This window comes from Manis javanica, chromosome X (assembly GCF_040802235.1).
Source record: "Manis javanica isolate MJ-LG chromosome X, MJ_LKY, whole genome shotgun sequence".
NCBI classification, from domain to species: Eukaryota; Metazoa; Chordata; class Mammalia; order Pholidota; family Manidae; genus Manis; species Manis javanica.
In genome coordinates, this window is record NC_133174.1 from 84,171,129 (window position 1) to 84,198,910 (window position 27,782).

At 37.2% G+C, this 27,782-nt stretch overlaps 1 protein-coding gene and 1 pseudogene across 10 annotated transcripts in view; one reads left to right on the forward strand and one right to left on the reverse strand.

Annotated features, from left to right (window-relative positions):
* LOC140847457 (kelch-like protein 15 pseudogene) lies at positions 1-26,403 on the forward strand (annotated as a pseudogene).
* Positions 1-27,782, reverse strand: part of ERVFC1 (Endogenous retrovirus group FC1 Env polyprotein) — a 435,581-nt gene that overhangs the window by 165,263 nt on the left and 242,536 nt on the right. The window lies entirely within an intron of this gene.

A 27,782-nucleotide genomic window follows, 5' to 3' on the forward strand; every position in this document is an offset into this window, starting at 1 on the left:
TTGGGTTAGGCAAAGCCTTCTTATATACTACACCAAAAGCACAATGAAATTTTAGTTGCTAGTTTCAATAAAATGATTGGTCATCTGGGGGAAAAAGAGCACAATTGAAAAAATAAAATAATTAAAAATAGATAAAGTGTATTTCCTCAAAATGAAAAAACTTTGTGTTTTAAAGGACATGATAAAGGAAATGAAAAGACAACCCATGGAATGGGAGAAAATATTTGTATATCATCTATCTGATAAGAGACTTGTGTCCAGAATATACATAAAACAATTATTATTCAATAATAAAAAGATAAATGACCCAATTGAAAAACGGGCAAAGGATTTGAATATTTATCCAAAGAAAACTTACAAATTATCCATAAGCACATGAAAAGATATTCAACATCAGTCATTTGAGAAATGCCATTCGAAACCACAACGAGATCCCACTTCACACCCACTAGAATGGCTATTATAAAAAAGACTAACGGGTATGAGTATTGGGAACAATGGGAGAAATGGGAACATACACTGCTGGTGGGAATGCAAAATGGTGTTGCTGCTGTGGAAAACAGTTTGGCTGTGAGCTACCTCAGATAAAGAACAGACCACTCTTCCCTGATTTTTGAAGAAGGGGCTCCATATTTACATTTTATACCAGGCCATGAAAATTATGTAGCTGACCCTGACCATAGTTCCTAGAATACAGTAGCATTCAATACCATGTAGCTTTTATGAACATATATATATATATATATCAATAGCAGGTAAATGAGAGTTTAAAGGAAATTTATTAAAGGCACTAAAGGCAATTTTTAATCCAAACCATATATTTTTTTGAAGATATAATAATGCTTGTAATAATGGCATATATGATAATTATAGAAACATTATATATATATGGTGAGTGATATGAAACCCATAAATGAAAGTAGCCATGCAAAGATGGTTTTATTGTGTACAATTATTTTCACTATTTTAAAAATAGTATTGCTATAGACTGAATATTTGTTTCTCCCCCAAATTCAAATGTTGAAACCAAATGCCAGTGTGATAGTATTAGGAGGTGGGACCTTTGGGAGGTGCTTTGGTCCTGAGGGATTAGTGAATGAATGGGATTAGGGCTCTTACACAGGAGACTTAACTGGAGTTCTTCCCCCATGTGAGGACAAAGCACTATGGACCAGGAAGCAGGCTCTCACCCAGCCCCGGAGTCTGCCGGTACTTTGATGTTGGATTTCTCAGTCACCAGAGGTGTGAAAAATAAATGTCTGTTGTTTATAAGCCAGCCAGTCTATGGTATTCTGTTACAGAAGCCTAAACAGACTAAGAGAGGTATGCAATATTGCTTTGTTTTGATGAGAATTAAAAATTTCATGATTTTGTACTAAGGTGCTTAAGAAAACATTGAACCAAATGCAATTCTTTTATGTACAGTTCTACCTGGAGGCAAAGGTCTAACTCAGATGAACTTTCTGAGGGTCTTTTTGCTATAATAAATTAGGGAACTTTATTTAAAACTTTGATATTTTGTTCATCATGGATTTGTTTTTGTATTAATTTTGATCTTTTACAATACTGCATTAAAATGTTCTTTATCTTGATTTCTGAGCTTTTTGGCAATTGCTTAAGTTTTGTGCACGAGCTGAGTGTTTCACTCACCTCTACCTAGTTCCTGCAATTACATTAATAATCATGACATCAAGAAATTCAAGGAAATAAGTGACTTACCATTTGTTTGGGTTACATATAAACCACACTTTTTTTCTTTCATAGTAATTTAATAGAGATTTACATTTTTAAGAGCCCCAATGCTTTCCCATATGAAGAGGTCTAGGAATAAATAAGGTCTGTTCACTTTTCGAGATGCCCTGAGAAGTGGTCAAGTGAACAACTTAAAGCACACTCCAAAAACTGCCTCCTGAGGTCAAAGTGGGAAATTGGAAACTGCGATTTTATCCTGTATTCCATGTAGCCTGAGATGAATACAAAATGGAATCAAAAGTGGAATGGCACGGATAGCCTAATACCATGCACTCAAAATTCACTTAAACATGAAGTGTACATTTCTTTCTGCATGTTTCCTAAACTGGGAAAGATTTCTCTCTGCAACATCTCTCAGATCCTCTCCCAGAGTTCAAGCTTTACTAAGAATCAAGCCCTTATTTGTTTATTAGATTAAAAAAGGGTCTGTACCGAAAAACACAGTGGTAAAGCACCTGGGCTTAAATTTAAGTCAGATCTGGGTTCCCACTAAAGTAACTGTTGCAAAAATTAAATGAAATAATTCAAATAAAGCAGTTAGTACAGTGCCTGGTCCATAGTTAATGCTTATAATATAGATGATAGATGTAAATACAGATATATAAAAAATAAATGTTCTTACACACAAAAACGTACATATTCTGCTTCTTGAATAACTTCACTGAAGAGTTCCTTCTGAGATTTACTGTTTATCTGAACCAAATTAGAGTATCAAATAAGTTGGCAATAATACCTCAGGTGCCAACATGTGCTGTATATTCATACAAAGCAATATAGTTTATTCTGTATTCTATAGTATTACAAACTTAGAAATTACACAAGTCGGAATTTTATTTTCAAGAAATAGCCTGTTTTGTAAGCTCTTTAACACCAGTGGGTTATTTAATGAATTACATTTTAATACATTTAAATCTACTTTAGGTAATATATCAATTTCTAAACAGAATATTAACATATTTCCATGCCTGTATATGATGAGACTAGCAGTAAGGCAAAATACATCTCTAAAGAAATGAATGTTCTATTTTTTTCTTGTAAATGACAGATTAGTGAAGGTAGCCTAAATTTACAGAGGTTTTACTCAGAGACTTAATTATTTTACCACTAGTCTCAATTTCTTAGAATCAACTGTAATGACTCCTTTCATCAGATTTTTCCTTCCTGACTACTGATAACTATGATTTGTTTATATATAAACCAGATTCAGAATTGTAGATTATTGTTGATATAAAGCAAGGCTCTATTTACAGCAGATGCAGGAAGCACTGTATAAATAAGTGTTGTCATTTGTCCAAAGATAGCTGGCCATTATTTCCTTCTAGGGATTTAAATTCTAACCATTAAAATCACTTTTGGGTGACAGATAGTAAACATGGATATGGGAGGGAGCTGCCCTTAAAAGATTAATATTGAAAAACTTTTCAGAGATGAGTGGAGAGGTAAACTTTGTAACTCACATTAGGATTAACATATTTTTCCCTTGGTAAATACAGGAAGAAGGCAGTTCTGAGAGACTGGGATGCAGAATCTCTGGAGAGTTCATTTTCAACGCTTAATTATGTCTCTGTAAAGTTGCTGTGAAAAAAAAAAGTCTGATTAAAATCCTTTCTATGAGGGTGATCCTGAGGCTCAGTGTGCTTCGAGGCAGAAGCTCGGAGACGCTGTTGTCGACGCTGTCACAATCGGTGCTCCTGCTGTTGCCCACGGCCCCCCAGTCCCTTCCCACGCTTGTGGCCCCAAGTCGGTCCCCCCGCCGAGCCCCGCTGGGTGCTGCAAGGCCCCTGGTGTTGGCAAGGCAGGGCCCAGCCCCGATGCTGCGCCGCCTCGCACCACGCCCGACTGTCTCGACTTGGAACTCAGCTCTGTCTTCTTTCTCAGGACTGGTTCTGAGGGGGCCGCAGGCACGCAGACTCGCCTCCCGCTGGAGCGCCCTGGCCCAGCCCAGGAGCAGCCCCTTGTAGACGTTTCAAGAGCCTGCTGAGTGCTGTCCCGGCATCCAACCACCCACTTCTTGGCCCACCGGCCCGCTACTTCCTGATGCAGACTGCCATCCACTAGAGGCTGGACAGACCCCCGAGGAGGAAAAAAAAAGGAAAAAGCATAATTCAGCCATTTTTTGCAGCACACAACTGCAAATTCATGGCAGGAGATGTGGAAGGATTCTGTTCCTCCATCCATGACACCAGTGTCTCTGCTGGGTTCAGAGCACTGTATGAGGAAAGATTGCTTCTTGATGTCACTCTGGTTATTGAAGATCATCAGTTCCAGGCCCATAAAGCACTCTTGGCCACCCAGAGTGATTACTTCCAAATTATGTTTACTGCAGACATGAGGGACCGAGATGACAAAATTCATTTAAAAGGTCTAACTGCTACTGGTTTCAGCCATGTCCTTCAATTTATGTACTATGGAACTATAGAACTGAGTATGAATACTGTTCATGAGATTCTTCAGACTGCCATGTATGTTCAACTTATAGAAGTGGTGAAGTTCTGCTGCTCTTTCTGATTAGCAAAAATCTGCTTAGAAAATTGTGCAGAAATTGTGAGACTTCTAGATGATTTTGGTGGTCAGGGAAAAACTGCATACTTTCCTGCTAGACAATTTTGTGCCACTTATGTCGAGGCCTGACTTCCTATCTTAACTGAGCTTTGAGAAACTTATGTCTTATTTGGATAATGATCACGTGAGCAAGTTCCCAGAGATAGAGCTGTATGAGGCTGTGCAGCCTTGGCTGCAGCATGATAGAGGACACTGGAAACATACTGATACCATCATTCAGAACATCAGATTTTGTCTGATGACTCCATCCAGTGTTTTTGAGAAGGTTAAGCCATCAGAATTTTATAGATACTCCCAACAGCTACACTGTGAAGTTGATCAAGCATTGAATTACTTTCAGAACATTCACCAGTAGCCTTTGTTAGACATGAAATCAAGCCACATCCGCTCTGCCAAACCCCAAACTACAGTATTCCGAGGAATGATTGAACATAGCATGGTTAACAGTAAAATCCTTATCTTAAAGAAACCAAGAGTCTGGTGGGAACTGGAGAGTCCACAAGTACCTCTGCACCTGGACTGCCTTGCTATCGTCAATAACTTTGTGTTCTTGCTGGGTGGGGAAGAACTGGGCCCAGACAGTGAATCCCATGCTTCTTCTAAAGTGTTCAGGTATGACCCAACAAACTCTTGACTCCGAATGACAGACATGTCTGTACCACGTTCAGAATTTGCAGTTGGTGTTATTGGGAAGTTTATTTATGCCGTAGCAGGCAGAACCAAAGATGAGACTTTCTATTCAATGGAGAGATATGACATCACGAATGATAAATGGGAATTTGTGGATCCTTATCCTGTTAACATATATGGACATGAGGGGACAGTGCTCAATAACAAGTTGTTTATTACTGGTGGAATCTCCTCATCTTCCACCTTCAAACAAGTGTGCGTGTTTGACCCCATTACAGAAGGAACCATAGAGCAGCGGACCAGGAGAACCCAAGTGTTTACCAACTGTTGGGAGAATAAGAGCAACATGAATTATTCAAGATACTTTCACAAGATGATTTCTTACAATGGCAAGCTTTTTGTCTTTGGTGTATTCTGTTGATCTTGAGAGCCTCTTTTGAATCTCAGGGATGCCCTTCTACAGAAGTGTACAACCCAGAGACTGATCAGTGGACTATCTTGGCATCCATGCCAATTAGTAGAAATGGCCAAGGTGTGACTGTGCTGGACAAATAATGGTTCTTAGAGGCCTTTGCTCCAATGGTTATTACTGTGATTCCATTCTTACCTTTGACCCAGAAGAAAACAAATGGAAGGAAGATGAGTACCCGCGGATGCCCTACAAACTCGATGGTTTGCAAGTATGCAACCTGCATTTCTGGAGTATATTCTGGATGAGGTCAGACGTTACAACTAATAACATCTTTCTCTCTTAAAAAAAGCCAAACAAAAAATTTATGACAGAACAGTAAATTAAAAAACATAAACAGAAACCTCACCAGTTTTTCTATCAAAGCCATTGGTCTAATGTCATAAAAATTTTTCATTCTGTCCTAGCATTCTTTTTTCTTTTTAGTAGCCTCAAACTCATGCAATAAGTTAATTCTAAGTGCTAGCTCTTGAAACTACTTCCAGAAGCAGTTTAATAGATCCATCTACTTATCTGAGAAGTTGATTTTATGCTTTGAACATTTCTTTCAGATGTCAGCATAGGAGCCATGCACCTTCTAAGAGAAGACCCAGTAAGTGTCACTGGATATAATTTCAGTTCCTATCTCTAGCTGAAATCTTTTTGAACATTTATTTCAGTGTACTTCAGTCTGTTAGAGCTTTTGGTTTCTGTGTATACATTTAAAACTTGACCTTTTTGCATTGCTTTTTGCTGAAAATGCAAAAATATAAATTTTCTACAAAGTTAACTTTTTTATATTCAAAATAGTATTTCTAAGCTGCCTTCTCTTATCTGCATTGTGTTTAGTGACAGCATATCCATACTTGCCTACCTTAAGAGTACAAAAGGTACATCTCCTTTTATGCGTGGTTAGGATTCTATATTTTAAGGTAGTGTACTTGCACACATACGGTTTGCCATACTTGTTGAATTTTAGATGTAACATCTTTTCATGTACTAACATTTTTAGGAAGTTAAAATAACTGGAGCCCTCATTTGGTATCAAGTAGTCCGTCTTCAGTCCATACTTGTTCAGTAATATTTGAACTCTTCGTATTCCTGAAACAGGTATGGATTTATTAAAACTTAACATTTTTATATTTTACTTTTGAAAGTACACGTTTAGTGTTCCTTATCAATGTATGTCTTGTTTTTGAAAGTGTTTTTCTTTGCAGTATGTTTAACGTCACCCTGGTTTTAGGGAGAACTGGAGTGGTGTGTGACAAGCCCTGGCCCTGCAGCATGCAAGCACTTTTAAAGAGAGTTTAGGTAATACCAGACTCCTAAATAAAAGCCCCTTAAAAGTAAGTGCAACTCCCATTCTTTACATTCAGTAAGGCTGCTGCATTGAATGGAAAGTAGCAACTCATGGAAAATTAGAGCTCAGTTTTGATTTAAGAGGTAAGGAATAGAATTATAAGCTAAATTAGTCCTACCTACTTGTTTAGTATAAAATAGCAGTACTGCGGATCTAAGCCCTCAGCTTTTGTTTTATTTACTGAAAGCTACTAGCATGAAGGACAGTAACCTCAAAGTTCAGAATGGATCAAGAGTAACTGTTTTAAAAACATTTATAAGTGTTTGAGGATTAGCCGTACCTTTCAACTCTTCAAACTCAAAGGAAAAACATGTAGTTGACAAGAGTTAGAATGACCGGGGAGTGGATCATTCAGATTGATGTCATTTTCTCCTGAATAAAGTCTATATCTGATACACACTAGATCTACACTGGCAAAATCTGCCAGAGCTTATGATATTGGTGCAATATTGCAATGCCTTCTATATGGCTTTTGTATAAATTTTCTAGTTTCAATTTGTTTGCTGCTGCCAACACTGAACATAAAATGGAAGAATGAAGTCATAGAGATGTGAAGTCTTTTATTTTTTGCAATTAACTTAGACAACTAATTGGAAAATAAAAACTAATGGGAAAAAAAGACCCTGATTTTCAAATTCAAAAACTAGACTAATTTGAGTTTAAGAACAGGCACACAATTTCTGAAAAAGAAAAACATTGGCATTGGTTTTAAAAATCAAGTTAACAATATTCTTTTGTATATTAGACTTAAATTTTTATTAAGTGGCCCTATCAATTACCTTCAGTTTCTAAAATTAAATTTGATATCTTGTTTCCCATGGTAATATGGATAAAAGTCTTTCTGTGCATCCTAAAAACCATTTTTAATCACTTTACTTTTGAAAATTAGGACTTAGGGTAACCATTTAAATCTTTTGTAGTATAATAGTGGTTTCATGTTTTTTATATGTGCTGCCTTGCTTTAAAATAACAGTAACATCTTCATTATTGTACTCGTTGTCTTGTGCTAAAAAAGATTGAGAACATGGTACCCCTATCAGGCTTTTACAGTCCAGTTGTGGTTCTCTTTAATTGCTTAGATATGATTTCAGATCCCTAGTTTAGGGTAAGGTCTGGGCAAACAATGGAATATTCTTGTTCCTCCTTCTAAAGACACAAGGTCAAGGTCAAAGTTTGTGTTTTGGAAAAAATTGTGAAATCTTAACTTGAACTAACTCTGAGTTTAGCTTCACACATAAGTCATATCTGACCTGATGTTAGCTGTAATCAGTTTTGAGCTTTAAGAACAGTTGCTACTGCTTGGGTTCTGAATGTATGAGAAAACTCTTCCGTTTATACGTAGTGCTAATTTGGGTTATTTTAAATCCATGATTAACATACATTCCCTTTTAAAATTATGGTTTAATTGCTGAAAGAGATTTATTTTTGTTATACTAAACTATGGAAAATTTTTCATAAAAATTTTTTCAATTATTTTAGTGTGCTTCCTTTGGAACCATTTTTGTTAATATACATTGTATGTGCTCAAAATAGTAGATTTTAAAAAATTCAGTAAGAGATTTGAAACTCGTCCTCCTCCTCCTCCTCCTTCTCCTCCTCCTCCTTCTCCAAAATGAAAGTCCTGAAAAGTTAGTTTATTAAGAGTTTATAAAGTCAAATATTTGGTAGATATAGACTGGAATAGGTAAACTCATGGAAATCATATCCTTTCAGTATACCAGTATAACTTCAATATTATATAACTAACATTGAAAGAATGTCATCAGCTTTGTTCCCCCTAAAGTCTTGGATTTTCTTTTTACATCTTTGGGAACAACTATGTTGAAAACCTTATTAATCAGTATCAGTAAGGATTAGGTTTTGCTTTCTGAAGGAATGTTCCAGTGAGGTAAATGGAGAGGTTATTTTCTCCTTACTTTGTATATGCCCTATATGTCTTGGGCATACTTTGTCTATAGAAAAATATTTTGACCTATAGGTACATTTTGGGCCAGTAGTCAAATAATCCTAGGACTGATTTAAAAATCTTAGAATAATTTGAGGTTTGCCTGTCGTACCTGTTTTGAAAGCCTTTACATTTTTGTCAGGTAATTTTTTCCAAGCCGTGAATATAATCTATTCAAACATGTTTATGCTACCCATTCTGTTTTTAAGTTGAAAAAAAATGTTAAAAGTGTTTATGAAGAAAAGCTTAAATAAATTATTTTTAATCTTTAAAAAAAAGAAAAAAAGTCATTTTTATGAGTGCTACTTTAATAGTTACAATTTCAAAAAAGTTTTAATATGTGCTAATAACTACTTTTAAATATACCTGTGATTTAAAGTCTTACTCCCAGAATAATGCAGTCATGGTAGTCTATTACTCTGTGGTAACAGGAAAGCCAAATTTGCAACTGTGGGTTTTTGTCTTCTTTTAATTGGTGAAAACACCTTTAAACAGACTATAAAACTAAGGACATGAAGTAAGGCATGCTTTTTTAGGGGGGGAAGAAAAGGAAAAAGGCCAGGACATAATTACCCTGGACAGGTTTCTCAGGTTTCACACATTACCTCTCAGTTTGGGATGCGGTTTAATGGCACAACCACCAGAAAACTCACTAACTGCTACAGAATTTTAGCATAACAGTAATTTGATATATCTTTATATTGCCAAGTAGATTAGCCCTTTGGCCCATATGTCAAAACTATTTTCCATGTTTGCCACTTTTAACTCTGCACAAAGTATATTTTGTTGGAGACAAAAAATATAATTTTGTGTCCTCAAATATTTGGTCTTTTCATTTAAAGCTTCTGAGTTTCACACCATGCTTAGAAATGCCTTCTTGAGTCCAACACCAAAACATTCCCCTTTATCTTCTGCTCATAATTTTTGTTTATACATTAAAAGAATTATTCTTCTGAAATGTATTTTTATTTCAGAATGAAGTATGGGGGGAGTCTAATTGATTTATTTCCAAATAGCTGATTACCTTTACAATATCTATTGGACAATCCATCCTTTCCTTGTTAACTTGAAATGTTACTTTTATGATATGCTGTAAGAACTAACATTGTTTCTGGCATTTCTCTTCTATTACATTGATTTTTCTGTTTATTCCTCTTGCAGCAACAGATTACTTTATTATATTATACCTTATATTATGTTTAGACAAGTATTAGAACAAGCCCTATGTCTTCACTAATTGAACTATTTTTTTTAAATCATTAATCTCACATATTCTTTTCCTACAAGTAAAATTTAGAATTTATCAAGTTCTGAAAAAAAAATCCCACTCAGTGTCTGACTTGTACTGGATTTAAATTTATGAATCAAATGGGCAAAATTGACATTTTACAATACTGAGTCCTCCCATTCAAAAATCAGTTTTGTTATGAAATATATCAGAGAAAGACAAATACTATATGTTCTCACTTATGTATGAAATCTAATTTAAAAAAAACCCACCAAACCCACAGAAAGAGACCAGATTTTTGGTTACCATAGGTGGGGTAAGGGGAAAATTAAAGGAAGACAGTCAAAAGGTACAAGCTTCCAGTTTTAAGATAAATAAGTACTGAGGATGTAATGTGCAACATAATAACTATAGTTACCACTGCTGTGTGATGTATAAGAAATGTTTTAAGAGAATAGATACTAAGAGTTCTCACTACAAAACTTTTTTTCCTACACCTTAAGCTTATACAGTGATGCATGTCAATTATTTCTCAACAAAACTGGAAAGATCAGTCTTGTCCTCTATATTAACTTGTGCAAGTGGTCCTGAGTTTGTTTTTGGTCTGCTTTCCTTGAAAGGATCTAGTGTCATAGTTCCACCAGGCTAGTGATATGAACTGGAAAATTTTACATCTCTTCCTGTGCTCTGGATCAGTTAAAATCGCAGGAATTTTCTGTTCTTTGAAAGTTAAACAGAAATTGAATGCAAAACCCCTGGATTTTTAGGTGGCATGATTTTTATAATTTTCTTCATTTTTTGTTTTTAGACATCTCATTAATATTTTCATTTGATTAATGCTGAAATAATGGTTTAAAGATACTGGGTTATTACATATTGTTAAAAATCCTTCTTTTGTACTTTTTCATGTAGCTAGTAAATATAAAACTACATATGTTGCTTGCATTATATTTCTATTGGACAGCACTGTCCTAAATTTAGATACACACACACACAAACAGAAGACCATCACACAAAAATAATAGTCTTGACTCACTCTGAGCCAGTGTTCAGGCTTTGCTTTCAATGAAAACCATTAAGAATAAGACATTTTAGAGTTTAAGGCTCACAAATGACACAAATTGTCTGTAGATATTTCAAATTGATCAGATAATTATTAACTCTGGGCTTCACTGTATACGTCTATATAATAGAAAACTATTTGGGAAGAAATAAAATAGAGCAGATGCTTTTTACTAGTAAGACTCAAACTATATTCATCTGGTGAAAGTTATTAAAATTGTGCTGTAAATACTAGTGCATTGTTTAATTAAAGATATTTTAAAGTATTACATTTAATGACTAAATATTTATTTAATTTAGAATAATTTTCCAAAGTCTTGACAATAATTTGTGCCTAAATGTAATATGGTCTGTTTATTTGCAAAGGGCTTAGGCATCTGCAATCCTTGTAGATGAATCCAGGTTTCCTCTTTAGTTAGATCAAATTGTAATTGACTGAACTTCTATGTATGGATTCTCAAATACATCATTCAGAGACATATTTCCTGTGCTGCCCTTAAGTGGGTATCTGCTTGTCTCCATGGCATCTATTCCATCCTTCCCTCCTTGTGTGGCAATCATGCAATTTGTGTAGGACTGACCCTCCTACTAAGGGTGAGCCATAAGAAGTATAATCCAATTAGCACAATCTCACCTCCTCTGCAATACCAATTAAACTGTGGATAGTCAACAACTCTGATTTATTTAAAGCAATGAATGCATGGTATTCTCCTGGCCACCACACTGGTTCAGATTGGTTCAAAATGAACCACAGAACTTCTGTATAAAAGTGTAGTGTACTCCTATAACTGCTGCAGCCACTTTGCTACAGTGAGGAAGAACTGCCTGAAAATAATTACCATCCAGCAGAGGAGGAGAGCAGAGTTGAAAGAATCACAGAGAAACTGCTTGAGAGGCCTGATAAAACAGTCTCAAGTACTCCCCCTAGACTTTTCCAATAATGTTTGCCAATACATTTCTTTTATTGTATAAAACAATTTAAGTCAAATATTCTGTTACTTACAATCAAAAGCACTCAAACTGAAATACCTTGATTTACTTTTTATACTTCACTGTAAAAGTTCCTTTGGATGACTGATGGAATTTCCTATTCTTTTGCAATCTCAGGATATTCTGTATTTTTTTCTCAGCTCTGTCTTCTGCCTTTTTATTTCCCTGCCCTTGTAATTTGGCATCACTACCATTGGGACAGTGGAGTTTGTTTGAAATTCAATTAGAAGATCCTCATCAATCACAATTTGGCATGACTATATGTAGTCTTTAGATTCCCTGCACTCCTGAAATTTGGCAGTCATGTTGATCTATTTGTGAATAGGTAATATTTTGCACGGATGAATTTTCATAACCTTACAAGACATCAAATCAATCTTTTGATGCCAAAATACATGGTTTGATTTTGCTGCTTGATTATTGTTAGGAAAGAGTATAAAACCTAAATGTGATTTATTCCCACTAGGATGTTTAAACATTTTTAACAGTAAGGTATTAACAAAGGGCCACATGGTGGAAGCTGCTCGGGCTGAGAGTGGGGGTGGGAGTGGGGGAATTGGTATAGGTCTGGCAATACCTGTTTGAGTTTCTTTAAACCTACCAATAAGATTAAGACAAATGTAAAGGAAAGATATAACGGGCTTAGGTGACATCCGGGTAAGAATGTGAACCCTGCAGTACTCAGACAATGAGGAACCAGGGGAGGGACTCGTACACTAGGAGATAAATTACTGGCACCAATCTCCCCAGGTGTGCCTGCTTACCAGACACCTGATCTTGCAAGACCGTCATTAAAGCCTCGCTCTGCTGTTCTCTTTGTCTCCATGTCCACTTATTGAATTTGGACCAGTGAGTGCATTTCTCCCCATTATAATATCTGATTTCTACATAAGTCACCTGGTTTACAATGAAATTCATTCTATTATTCAATAAAATGTCCCCAAACACTATACCAATTCAGTTTTTCTTTGATACCAATGTTTTTGAGCATGTAGATTCATTGGAACATAGATATCTTCCTCTCCTTATGTTCATTTCCTTTGTTGCTCCAGTTTCATGCCTCCCTGAGCCATATTTCTTTGCCTAGTCTCTCCATGCTCACCTAACACTGCTTCTACTCACAGATAACTATTCTGCTGACCATAACTCTCTGATATTAGATACAGATCTCATACTCTAAGTGGATTCAATCTTATAAGTCAGTTTTTTACAGTATATACAATACGCATTTTGAAGCACTGTTTCTTTAACCCACATAATGGGGGCAAGAATGAATAAAGAGGAAATATAAGAGCTACTGCTTTACAGAGAACAATTAGCAGCATTGTATTTGAAATAATCTGGTAACTATTTTCATGCACCAGGAGAGAACTTTCTCAGTTCAGACACCATTAAGCTGCTACAATGTGGCAAGAATGATGCACATTAGGAAAATATGGATATAATCTCTGAAGCAATCAGGTTAGAGCCACAACCATGCTATTCTAGATCTGCACTAATATAGTAAACTGTATCCATATGTGGCTATTGAGCACTTGAAATGTGGCTAGTCCAAACTGAAATAGGCTGTAAGTGTAAGATATATACTGGGTTTCATAGACTTAGTATGAGTTAAAAAAAAAAAACAATGTAAAGTATCTCATTAATAAATGTCCTATAATGATATCTTGGTTATATTGGGTTAAATGAAACTACTAAAAGTGATTTCACCTGTTTCTCTTTAGTTTTTAAATGAAGCTACTAGAGTATATCAAATTACATATGCCGTTGGCATTAATTTCTATTGAACAGAGTGCTGTTGTATGGCATATTGAAATGACTCAAACCCTTCAATAGAGACGGATTGCTCAGAACCTAAAAACCTACAGCCTGCATAAGCAAGATTTAAAATCTAGTAATGAGAATACTGAAACATGAAAAAAGTACCAGCCATGTGAAACAAGAACCATGTGAAGCCTGGAATTCTTTTAATAAGCTCCCCAGGTTTATTCAAAAGCAAGGTCAGTTTTGAGAACCACTGTTTATAGTCATCCTCAACAAATGCTTTCATAGTCTTCAGAAATTTTCAAACTAAAGGACACCTTTGAGGGAGTGTTATAAAAGAAACCTATACACAGTGGACTCCCCTGACTTGGAGGTGAGAGCAAAACTAGCTAAGCAACCCTCAGAAAACTGTGGCTTAAAGAAGTACCTTGTCTGCTGAGAGAAAACTGAGGGAAATGCCCTACTCTGAAGTGCACCAATCCACATATACATATATTTTTTTCACCATTACAGATGTACTATACAGCAACAAAGTGTTTCTTTAGAGAGATGCCCTATAATGAACTTTGCCTTAAATACAATGGGAATGGGTACTACACAGAAGTAACAAGTCACAGGAATTAAAACAAATTGGTATCAGTGATAAGAATGTGGAGGAAGATTCAGGTAGAAAAAGTGTTATTATTTGCATCTAAGATGAGAGCAGAGGCAAAATTTTTGTGAGAGAGAAAAACTGTTTTATGCAATGGCTGTTAAATGTATTTTTTTTTAATTTAGTTCTTTAAAAATGTGTTTAGTAGTTTTCTTTTCAAATATTTTCTTCTGGTAAGATTTTTTTTTTTTTTTGTCTGCTAAGGAAAAAAAATTCTAAGCCTTTGTCCTCTAGATGAAAGAAGTAAAAGCCAGTGGACTAAAGCTCCTGCTGAGGTCATTTTTAGCAAGATAAGATGATAGCATTTACATAAACAAATAGAAAAAAGAAGAGCTAAAGACATTCCTGTTAGAACTAAGATTTGTCTGAGTAGATTAGATTATTCCCTTCTTCTGATTAGGAGGAAAATAACTAAAATGAATAAAGTCATCACAGAGCCCTACTCACTTCTGGCACCTGCTCTAGCTGGTCTGCCCACCTGTCCAAGCAGCCAGAAAGAGTGGGAGTGCTTGAAAGGTGGAGGAAGAACTCCCTGAATGGGTGCCCATGCTTAAGTCAACAGAACATCAGCCCTTGAAGGAACTATCCTAACTGCTGGGGCCCAACTCTTAGTCCTATGGTAACAGACTTAAAGAGGCATTCTAATTTATTTCTTCCTTCTTTTCTTTCCTGTATTTATTTTAATTCCCTATCTTTTCCTTTCTCTCCATTTTATTCCTTCTTCCTTATGACACTCTTTATCATCTTTCTCAATTTTTTCATTTTTCCATTTATAGTGTTATTTCTTGCTCCCTCTTTTCTCCCCCTTATTCTCTTTCCCCTTCTCCCTTTCCTTCATCTTTTTTTACTCTCTTGTTTTCCTTTCTCTCCTGTTCTTCTTTTTACACATCTGTTTCTCTCTTCCCTTATTTCTGTCTCCTGTTGTTTCTTCCTCTTCCATTTCTCTCCTTCCCTTTTACTCTCTCCTTTTCCATGTTTTCCTCTGCTGTAAGTGTAAAAACAAAACATGCATGTTTAAGACAGAAGGAAACTGAATGATTTGGAATGGTGTGAAACTGAAATCCTTCCCACCCACTTTCAACCCCCTTGAGGTTAGCCATAGTTTGCTTTTTTCCCTTTCATTTTTTTTTGGTATCATTAATCTACAATTACATGCCTTTCATACATTTTTGTTTGGATTTACAGAAAGACAAAGGCAAATTAACTGATTTTTATGATTTATTCATTCAATTGTTGTATTGTCTGTTGACCAAAAATAAGTAATCAACTGTCCTATATTTTTAAAAAATGTTAACCTTTTTTAGGGCATCTTTGTAGGACTGTACAAACAGCTCTACATCATGCCTTATAAAAGTGCCATGGTATAACACTATTCGGATGATGAAGCACCATCATAAAAGTGCTTAAACTTGATGTTACTTGAATCAGAGATAGGGTCTGATCTGACTCCTACATTTACTAGCAGTGTAATCTTAAACAAGACCCTTGCTTCTTCTACCTCTCAATTTCTTCATCTGGAGAATGGAAATAATAATAGTATTACTGACCAAGATGGCTTTATGGTTCCCCTTGACTTAGCTAAACTTTAGACAGGATTCTTCCTGACTCTGGCTCCTTTTCCTAGGTCTTTTACTTTAGAAAACTTACAATTATAAATTGTTTCTCAGTTCCTTTGAGATGTAAAACATTTTTGTTCCAATTTTAGTATATGTGCTGCTGAAGCGAGCACAGAGATGTAAAACATTTTAAAAGCCTCTAGCCAGTTATACAACCGAGGAATGTTTCCCAGGGATCCAGGGGTCATCCCTTTGAAATGTTATCATCAAGAAAGATAGCACCATAACCCCTGTCAAAATAGCAACAGCATTCTTTAATGAACTAGAACAAGTAGTTCTAAAATTCATATGGAAGCACAAAAGACCCCGAATAGCCAAAGCAATCCTGAGAAGGAAGAATAAAGTGAGGGGGGGGAATCTCACTTCCCAACTTCAAGCTCTACTACAAAGCCACAGTAATCAAGACAATTTGGTACTGGCACGAGAACAAACCCAGTTAATGGAACAGAATTAGAGAGCCCAGATATAAATCCATGCGCATACGGTCAATTAACATATGATAAAGGACCAGTGAATATACAATGGGGAAAAGATAGCCTCTTCAACAACTGGTGTTGGCAAAACTGGACAGCTACATGCAAGAGAATGAAATTGGATTACTGTCTAACTCCATACACAAAAGTAAACTCGAAATGGATCAAAGACCTGAATGTAAGTCATGAAACCATAAAACTCTTAGAAGAAAACAGGCAAAAATATCTTGAATATAAACATGAGCATAATGGGGTTTGTGGGGGGGACTTGGGGTAGGGGAGAGCCTAGTAAACATAATGTTCTTCATGTAATTGTAGATTAATGATAACAAAAGAAACAAAAAACAAAAAAAATCATGAGCAACTTTTTCCTGAACACATCTCCTTGGGCAAGGGAAGCAAAATAAAAAATGAACACATGGGACTACCTCAAGCTAAAAAGCTTCTGTACAGCAAAGGACACCATCAGCAGAACAAAAAGGCATCCTACAGTATGGGAGAATATATTCAAAAATGACTCTTTTGATAGGGGGTTAACATGCAGAATATGTAAAAAACTCATATGCCTCAACACCCAAAAAACAAAAAATACTGTTTAAAAAATTGGCCAAGGACCTGAACAGACACTCTCCTAAGAAAAAATACAAATGGCCAACAGGCATATGAAAAGATGCTCCACATTGCTAATCATCAGGGAAATGCAAATTAAAACCACAATGAAATATTACCTCACACTGGTTAGAATGACCACTACCCAAAAAATGAGAAATAAATGCTGGTGAGGATGTAGAGAAATGGGCACCCTCCTACACTGTTGGTGGGAATGTAAACTGGGGCAACCACTGGGGAAAGCAGTACGGAGGTTCCTCAAAAAACTGAAAATAGGAATACCAATTGACCCAGTAATTCCATTCCTAGGAATTTATCCAAAGGAAACAAGATCCCTGATTTGAAAAGACATATGCACCCCTATGTTTATCACTGTACTATTTGCAATAGTCAAGTTATAGAAGCAACCTAAGTGTCCATCAACAGATGAATGGGTAAGGAAGATGGGGTACATCGACACAATGAAATATTATTCAGCCATAAGAAGAAAAGAAATCTGCCATTTGCAGTAACATTGATGGATCTAGAGGGTTAGAGGGTATTATGCTCAGTGAAACAAGCTAGAAGGGGAGAGACAAATGCCATATGATTTTTACTTATTTGTGGACTATAAAAACAAAGCAAAACAGAAGGAACAAAATAGCAGTAGACTCAACACTAAGAAGTGACTAGTGGTTACCAATGGGAAGGAGTTGGGGGAAGGGGGACAGGGATAAAGGGGCACAATTTCACAATCACAATATAAATTGGTCATGGGACAGTACTACAGCATGGAGAATATAGTCAATGATTCTGTAAAATTTTTCTACATTGATAGATAGTATCTGCACTAGAGAGGGTGAGGATTTAATAATATGGGTAACTGTTGAATAATATGGGTAACTGTGTTGTATATCTGAACCCAACACAAGATTGTATATCAATGATACTTCAATAAAAAAAAAATACCCAGAGTTAAAAAAAAAAAAAGGCACAAAGATTGCACCCTTTCATCCGAATCTTTGTGGCAGAATGGAAGCTTACCATTCTGGGTGCCTTGCTCAACCTATAAATCTATCGCCTGTCATAAAAATATAAGTTTATTTTTCCTTTGGAAAAAGCCACTTAGGAAAAACAGATGGTCTATGATTCCTTGCTAATGTCCTCCACTACTTTATCACTTCAGTGCTTAATACACTCCCATATCATTTGTTTCAGCAGAGTTGATTTCAGACTGAGTTCTATCTCTCCTCTTTTATAACGGTTTTCAATAAAGTCTTCCCTGTTTAACTTTGTCCACTGCAATATTGGTTTTGACACTACTTTATACAGTTGTTGAGAGGGATAAATAAGGTAATAGGCATAAAGCATCCAGTACCATGCTTGGTCAATATTAAGTGCTCAATAACTATGTTATTTGATATAACTAGCTATTTATAGCTACTATAATTGATTTAACCATCCCCACACTAACATTTTTATTATTTCTAAAAATGTTTTACCTTTACAGTGATGGAATTACTGCTCCTGTGTATTTATTCTTCCACAATTATGCAATTCTTTCTGTAGGTTATTTTTCTAGAATTATAGAATCACATTTAAAAATTTTAGTAGGGATTCAAAAAGTGGATTTCACATAGTAAGGAGAAGCCTCAAGAACTGGTCTTAGAGGATGGGATGGGTGAAGGAGAAGTTGCTTAGTGGTTTATACTGACCTCCTGAGCTGCTTGAACTAAGTCAGCTTTTATTTGTTTTACATATTGAAGTTCAAGATCAATTTTTCTGCAAGACAAAATGACTAAATGGTTCTGTTGCTAATAACAACCACCGCCACCTGCACAGATATTTGTTAGGGGATGGGGTCCAAGGAATGTGTTTCTAACACTATTTCCAGGGATCCTGATGATAAATTTGATAAATGGTGGAAAACATAAGAACATGTGCTTGGAATCAGATACATCTGATAATCACAGGTTTAAATTTTAGGTTCAAGTCTACCACTTATAAGCAGTTACAATTCTTCCCAACCCTTGTATGCATCATTACCAATGATCTGCTTTTTACATAATGTAGCAAATAACTGCAGGGCTAAATTAGATAATCCCCTCAATGTTACCAATCCTCTCCCCAACAACTGCCCTTGTGGAGGTGACTGTATATCTTCCCCGTCTCCCATCTGCTGTTTTCTCATGGCTGACAGCCCTCCCAAATTGTGTTAGATCTATTGCTCTTGCTCTAATACAAAGTTCACAAACTTGGATGCACATTAGAATCTCCTAGGGAGGTTTTAAAAATACTTATTCCCAGGTTACACTCCATATCAACTAAGTCAGAATGGCTGGGGATGGGGTCCAGGTAGCAGCAGTTTTTAAATGGCTCCACAAGACTCCAAATTGCACGAAAATTGGGAACTGCTGCTCTAACCCATGGGAGGCCTGATAGGCAGGATACTTCCCAAATGCTTCAGCCAGCTGCCAGCCCTTGGGTTATTTTAACTCAAGTCAACAGCTGCAAAATTCAATGCAAAAATTGAAACCCACTTTCCAGCAGCATCCCAGCAGTCTTATCAGTGTCCCTAACATTTCCCTACCCCAGCACTGAGACTTTTCCACTTTCATCGAATCCATTACAGCATGAACAATAATTTGTTCGGGGTGGGGGGAGTGGCTCTGGAAAGACATCAGAGAGAAAGCTGTATTCGCAAATAGCCTTTAAAGAGGCTAAGGATTTTTACAGGCCAGAGAGGGAGGAAAATGGCATTTTTTTAAAAAGTGGAAAGACATGACCAGTGTTGAAGAACACAATATTAGATATAGTTTATATTGTATATTTATGTTTTTATATTGGCTACATTTTTATATTGTATCAATGCTTTTCAAGAGTCAGTCTGAAGAATAATCAAAATCACCCGGGTGAGGACCAAACATCTGCATTTGACCCAGCTCCCAGAGTGTTCTAGAGTCTGACCTTCACCCTAGGGGCAGTCAGGTACCATCTTAATGGGAAAATCTGATTAGAATTCACCTGACCTTGCACTCCTCCCATTTTCCCTCTTGCAGACTTGCCAGCTCTAACACGACCCCACAGTCGGTGTTTGCTGCCCCCTTGTGGAACGAATTGGGAATTATCCTTCCACTTCCACGCAGTTGCTCTGCATGGACTTGGAAAGCATATTATCCAGGAATCTTGCGCCCAGTCAGCAAGGTTGGTAACATTAGAGTTTTGGGGCATCTCTCTTCTGTCTTTCTGTATTCCTGTAAAAATGAATCGTTTATTAGCTAACTCCAGGAAATCCAATTCTACAGCCTCCATGGATCCTTATTCCTTGTGGGAGAGGGTAGAGGGGTTTGGATGGTAGGCCAAGGAAAATGAATAGAGATTTTGTGCTGGACAGTAACTAGCTCAAAGTGGCCCTTTGGAAAGATTAATGTGACAAAAGCACACAGGGTGGACTGGATGAGAGAAACACTGGAGCTAGAGTGTTAAATAGGTCATTGCACTAAGTAAGAAACATGGAACGGTAAGGAAAGGGACAAATGTGACAGACATTGTGAACAAAGAATCAAGTGGTTCACTAACATCAGGAGTATGGAACCAAAAGAATATGATTCCTCTCATGGTAAGCCATGGCTTTATTCTGGACCCTCCCTGACTGAGGCACTAATCTTCCCTGGTAACAATTTACTACACCTGAATACTCGATTCCTTTTGAGATGAAAGAACTTCTCTAGAGCTAATTTGCAAATCTCATTCTATAAAGTAAAGATCGTAATGCCTCAGGGTACACCCACAGACATGGCTTCTGAACCCTATGCTGGCTATTCATTTATCTTAAGGCATTATCTCCAGAAAACAACATAAAACAGCAAACGTTTCCTATTAAAAATAACCATTTAGCAGTGGCAATTACCTGTAATTAAATACCAATTAATGGATCAGATAAATTAGCTATTGCTAGGTAGCAGGAAAGCCTGAGAATGGTACTTAAGACACTGAATATTGGGTAGATGCTTCAAGCTACTGTATATTACTTTGCAAGACCCAGAATCACCTTCAAGTATCATGAGAGCCTTGGGCTCATCAGCGAGTAGTAATAACAACCGTTCATGTTTATTGAGTGGTTGCTTTCTATGTGTCAGGTACTAATCAATGCTTCTTATATGTATTAATTTACTTAATCCTCACACCAGTCCTATGAAGGGGAATGGGAGGCACCTAAAGGTTGAGTAATTAGCTGAGGCCAAAGTTAGGAAGTAAGGGAGCCAAGATCTGAACCCCAATAGTCTGGGTCTGTTGCCTATATTATTAACTGCCATATTAGAATACTTGGAAAATATTGTATGAAAGAGATTTGTTTATATGTCATACCACAGGGCCCTAAAGCCTCTAGGAAGCTCAAGATCTTATGAGTTTAGTGCCACTCTCCTCCAAGATGATACAGGAGGAAACTCAGTACTGAAAGGATCTGGCAGCACCCTCCAGGATAAAGCCAGAATTGTAGGAAGTAGGAATGGGGGGAGGGCAGAGGGACAAATAAAGATTGAAGAGTTACGAGGCCCACTCTCACCACTTTTACTCAACATAGTACGGGACGTCCTAGCCATGGCAATCAGACAAGATAAAGAGATAAATGGCATCCAAATTGGTAAGGAAGAAGTAAAACTGTCATTATTTGCAGATGACATGATATACATAGAAACCCTAAAGATCCACCAAAAAACTATTAGAACTAATAACTGGTTTCTGCAAAATTGCAGGATACAAAATTAACACATAGAAATGTGTTGCATTCTTATATACTAACAACTAGCAGAAAGAGCAATCATGAAAACCATTCCATTTACAATTGCATCAAAAAGAATGGGATAACTAGGAATTAACCTAACCAAGGAGGTGAAAGACCTATACCCTAAAAACTACAAGACATTGATGCGAGAAATTAAATTAGACACCAATAAATGGAAATCTATCCCGTGCTCAAGGATAGGAAGAATTAATATTGTCAAAATGGCCATCCTGCCCAAAGCAATTTACAGATTCAATGCAATACCTATCAAAATACCAACAGCATTCTTCAGTGAACTAGATCAATTAGTTCTGAATTCATACGGAACCACAAAAGACCCCAAACAGCCAAAGCAATCCTGAGAAAGAACAAAGCTGAAGGGATTATACTCCTGGACTTCAAGCTCTACTACAGAGCTACAGTAATCAAAACAATTTGGTACTGGCACAAGAACAGACCCAGTTAATGGAACAGAATAGAGAGCCCAGATATAAATCCATGTGTATACAGTCAGTTAACATATGATAAAGGAGCACTGAATATACAATGGGGAAAAGACAGCCTCTTCAACAACTAGTGTTGGCAAAACTGGACAGCTACATGTAAGAGAATGAAACTGGATTATTGTCTAACTCCATACACAAAAGTAAACTTGAAATGGAGCAAAGATCTGAATGTAAGTCATGAAACCATAAAACTCTCAGAAGAAAACATATGCAAAAATCTCTTGAATATAAGCAAAAGCAATATTTTCCTGAATGTATCTCCTTGGGCAAGGGAAGCAAAAGCAAAAATGAACACATGGGACTACATCAAACTAAAAGGCTTCTGTACAGCAAAGGACACTATCAGCAGAACAAAAAGGCATCCTACAGTATGGGAGAATATATTCGTAAGTGACTTATCTGATAAGGGGTTAACATAAAAAATATATAAAGAATTCATATGCCTCAACACCCAAAGAATGAAAAAACTGATTAAAAAATGGGTGGAGGACCTGAACAGACACCACTTCTCCAAAGAAGAAATACAAATGGCCAACAGGCACATGAAAAGATGCTCCACATCACTAATCATCAGGTAAATACAAATCAGAACCATAATGAGATATCACCTCACATCAGTTAGAGTGACCACTATCCAAAAGATGAGAAATAACAAATGCTAGTGAGGATGTGGAGAAATGGGAACCCTCCTACACTGTTGATGGGAATGTAAACTGGTGCAACCTCTGTGGAAAGCAGCATGGAAGTTCTTCAAAAAACTAAAAATAGAAATACCAGTTGACCCAGTATTTCCATTCCTAGGAATTTACCTGAAGAAAATATGATCCTGACTCAAAAAGATATATGCACCCCTATGTTTATCGCCTCACTATTTGCAATAGCCAAGATGCGGAAACAACCTAAGTGTCCATCAACAGATTAATGGATAAAGGAGATATGATACATATACAAAATGGAATATTATGTAGCCATAAGAAAGAAAACAAATCCTGCCATTTGCAACAACATGGATGGATCTAGAGGATATTATGCTCAGTGAAATAAGCCAGGTGGAGAAAGACAAATGCCATATGATTTCACTTATTTGTAGACTATAAAAACAAAGCAAAACAGAAGGAACAAAACAGTAGTAGACTCATAGACACTGAGAAGGGACTAGTGATTACCAAGGGAGAGGGGTTGGGTTTGGGGCAGGTGTTGGTGGGGATAGAGGATAAAGGGGCACAATAATTCGCAATCACAATACAAGTTGATCATGGGGATTGCTGAACCACTGTGATGTACATTTGAAACCAACATAAGATTGTGTATTAATGATACTTTAATAAAAAACGGATTAAAGAATTATGAGGAAAGAATAGAGGAAGAGAGGCAAGGTGGGTAGGGGGGGACCTTAGGAAGACACAGATGCCAAGGAAGCTTCTGTATAGGTTGATAAATGAAAAATAAGCATGTTGGACCACCCATTGATTCCATATTTGTACATAAAGGCTACTAGTAAGACGTTTTTCTAGTAATGGACCATTTCTTTCTATCTCTTCCAGGTATTATGGAACAAAGAAATAATGCAACAAATGCTTCTCCTGTGACACTAAATCCTTTGTGTCATAAAGGGCTGCACTGAAGCTGGTTGTAATACACTGCTGTAGCAGATAATGAATTAATTAGATTGTCTAACAGTGAGATATGAAAAACAGCCTATAGCTTTTAAGGATACTAAAAATGCTGTTTTATCTGACACACTTAGGAAAGTACCTTAAGGGCAATTGTGACCATCAATTATAGGTGGGACAAAAATTAATTTTTTTTTAGATCAGTAGATGAACTGTGAACAATTCTTTTTTAGAGAAAAAATATGGAAATTCATTAGATGTCTACAAATGGTTTACCTGACCTGCCTCCCCAATTTCATGATGATTCTATTGCCTTAATGACCAATTAAAATAGCACTTAACATTCTAGATTTGGATATTTTCCCCCAAGTAATAATAAAAAAAATTCACAGGTATTTGTTGAAGGTATTGTATATGACCATCTAGATTGCTCCATTTTTTAGTCCCAAGCAAATACTTCCTTGGAAGTAAAAGGTCTATTAGTAAACATTATTATGTTAGCTATCTTTTGCAAGGTGTTAATCATGAGACATGCTCAGTTTTGCCTTTCCTCATAGCTATCACTGATGATAAAGACTTGCTGTCATTTGACTTTCCATGGATAATTGAGTTAATTGAATAATGATTAATTTTTTGATAGCTGAAGGCATGATAAATCTCATTTTACCTGGAAAGCATACATACCATTGGTGTATTAATGACAGTTTAAACATTGTGGAATGCAATATAAAAGCATTATTACTTAAGCATCAAAATAACAACTGTGAAGAAGCATCATGGTTAATTCTAAATGGTAACAGCTGGCATATATATTACTTAGTATATGGCAGATACTGTTTTAAGAACGCTACATGTTTTCACTTATTTAATCCTTGATACAACAATCAGAGGTTAGTATTCAAATTTCTCCTTCTTACAGATGAGAAAACTGAGACAAAGGGAAGTTAAGTAAACTTGTCAAACAGCTACTTAACAATAAAGGTAGGATTTAAACCCAGGTAATCATGCTCCAGAATCCATGTGCTTAACCACTACACTACCACCTCTTACATAAAAGAACCTGAAAAGAAACATGTCAGGCACAGTGGTGGAATGTCAGTTAGGACTTTTTTCCCTTCATAAATAATGCAGTGTTTTGTTTTGTTTTTTCCTTCAGAGAATGTGTTTTCTTGCAATGCAGTATAACTACATTTCCTGGTAGAGCTGACCTCTGATATTATCTACACATAATTCTGAGCCTTCTGAACATTACAATGTGACCTGGTGTTGAGTATCTAGGAGGGCATCATTTAAATTCTGGGTTTCTTAATGAACCTATACTTTTTCATTCCCTTTCAAAGCGGTTGGGAGTCATACAACTCCACAGGGCTCCAAGTAAAACTTCTATTTTACATATTCATTAGAATGCAATAAATTGTTAAATTGTTTAAGTACTAAAATTTAAATACTAGGGAGACGGGGGTCACCTTTTTAGACATTTTTTCAGTTTGTTGCTATATTAAATGTGTGACAAACATGAATGTCCATGTCCATATACTGTTTATATCCTTCTTTCTTGTATTTAATTCCTTACAAAGCTAAGGAGCTGAAGATAAAATTGCTTTGTGCCTTAGTTAAATATAAGACAAAAGGGGGTGTCTTGCCAATGGGTTTCAGTGCCCAGCAATTTGCTGTGGATTCAGTGTGACAAAGAAATTGACAGCAAAACGTTCTTTGGGGTGAAAGGGTTTATTACCCGGCTTGTTCTTCGGCGGTAGGTCGAGCACTACTGTTTCTGCCTCTGCCCAGAGCACTGGGCGGAGCTACCTATATAGTGCAATAATAGTTTATTGCCTAAAGGTGTGGAAGTGGTAGCCTAGCAACAGGTCAGTTACATCATCAGGTGGTTTGAGTTCAATGAGGATCCTGGCCATAGGAGCCCCAACTTCCACACACTCCACCCCTGCAGGATTCTTGCCTTACAATCTACACACTCTCAATCTTCCACAATGGTCCCTATGCGAGAAAGCTGGAGTACTGTAACCAGATACCACAACAGCAACAGAGGATAACAACAACTTCTAAATAAAAACAAAAATTAAGATACAACAAGATTTTGATACAGGTAACACAAATTATAATCCTCAAGCCAGAAGAGGTTTCTAATAATAAAAATTATAATAATCCTCACACCAGAGGAAGTTTCCAATCCACAAAGACCTTAGGAGCTATAAGACACATTTTTAATGACACCAACATAGGCAAATCTTGTCCATCAGGTATGATGCATGCAAGAGAGTGGTGCTGTGATAGGACTGTAGCAGGAAGAGGGCCCCTTCCAAGTCTAATATACCATACGTTTACTTCTTTCCCCATGGGGGTTACTGAAGGGTCTATATACAGTGCTACTGGAGGTGCATGCACTGGCCATAATGATAAAACAAAACTCCCCAGTAAGATGCTCCCACCTTCTGGCCATTCAGGATACACTACTGTGACCTTTGGTGGCCACTTTGCTGTTATTTCAGGAATACACAGGAGGCCAGCTTCCAGGCCTTGTCCCCAAGTTGCCAGGAGAGCCAGCAATTGTTGGTCCATGTGTCAAAGGGTCCAAGTCCACGTTCACTCAATGGAGTCTCTGGGGTTCAGTGCAGTTGGTGCTGGCAGCAAGATATTATTCTGGTGGCTGAACCTCGGCTTCAGTGATTCTTCCGTGGTTTGTACTTGCAGTTGTATAGAGGAAGTAGCAATACATGTTAACAGGTCTATGGGGCTCAGGGCTCCCTTTCCGGGTCTTTCATTCAAATGCTGTAGCACGGTCCATAGGCAGACTGACCATCCCTGCAGACTACTGGTGTCTGACTTTAGTCCAGATTTTAACAAGCCATTGTGCCTCTATCATGCCTGCACTGCGGTAGGATTGTATGGCACATGAAAGTTCCATTTGATTCCCAGCTGTCGCACTCATTCTTGCAGTGTATGTCCAGTAAAATGGGTGCCTGATCACACTCAATTACTTGTGGTCAGCCAGAGGCAGCAAAGAGACACTCCAGGCCTCTTTTGGTCATCTGCTGGTCTGCACAATGGGTAGGAAAAGCAACCAGAAGTCCAGTAGCTGTGACCACACAAGTCATCGCATACCAATATCCGTCTGACACAGGTAGAGGCCCAATATAGTCTATCTGCTACCTGAAGAGGGGTGTAGGCCCCATAGGTATTGTCCCATGTTGCTGTGGAACTCAGTGTAAGTCCTGTTTGGAGCACACGACACACTCCTGCTGGGCTCTACTAACTTCTTCAAAGGTCAAAGGCAAGCCCCACCAATGGGCTACAGCCCACATTGTCTTTTGCCCCGCATGCAACAAATGCTGATGTAACCATTGGGCTACATCAGAGGCAGGTTTTCCTTCTAACCAATGTATCTGGGCCAATTTATCTGCTTCATTTCCTGGGGATGCCAGTGGAAAATAACCAGTCACGTGGTGTACTGTAATTATTTTAGTCTGACCACAGGCCCATAAGTCTTGCCACAGGAGTCGGTGACCAACCAGCCAGTTGGCATGGCACCATGTTGGTAGCCACAGGGTCAAGCCCCGATAGACAACCCAGCTGTCAGTGCAGACAACTATATGGGAGGGCTCTTGGCTGATCACAAGCCACATAGCCTGCAACTCTGCCCATTGGCTGCTCTTCCCCTCATCATCTTCCATCCATATCGTTGCAGTCTCAGGATGGAAAGCTATGGCCCTCCATTTTGGGGGCTGCCCACAGCTGGAGCCATCTGTGTACCATGCATCTTCAGGTATAGCGGCTCTTCCCTCCCGATAA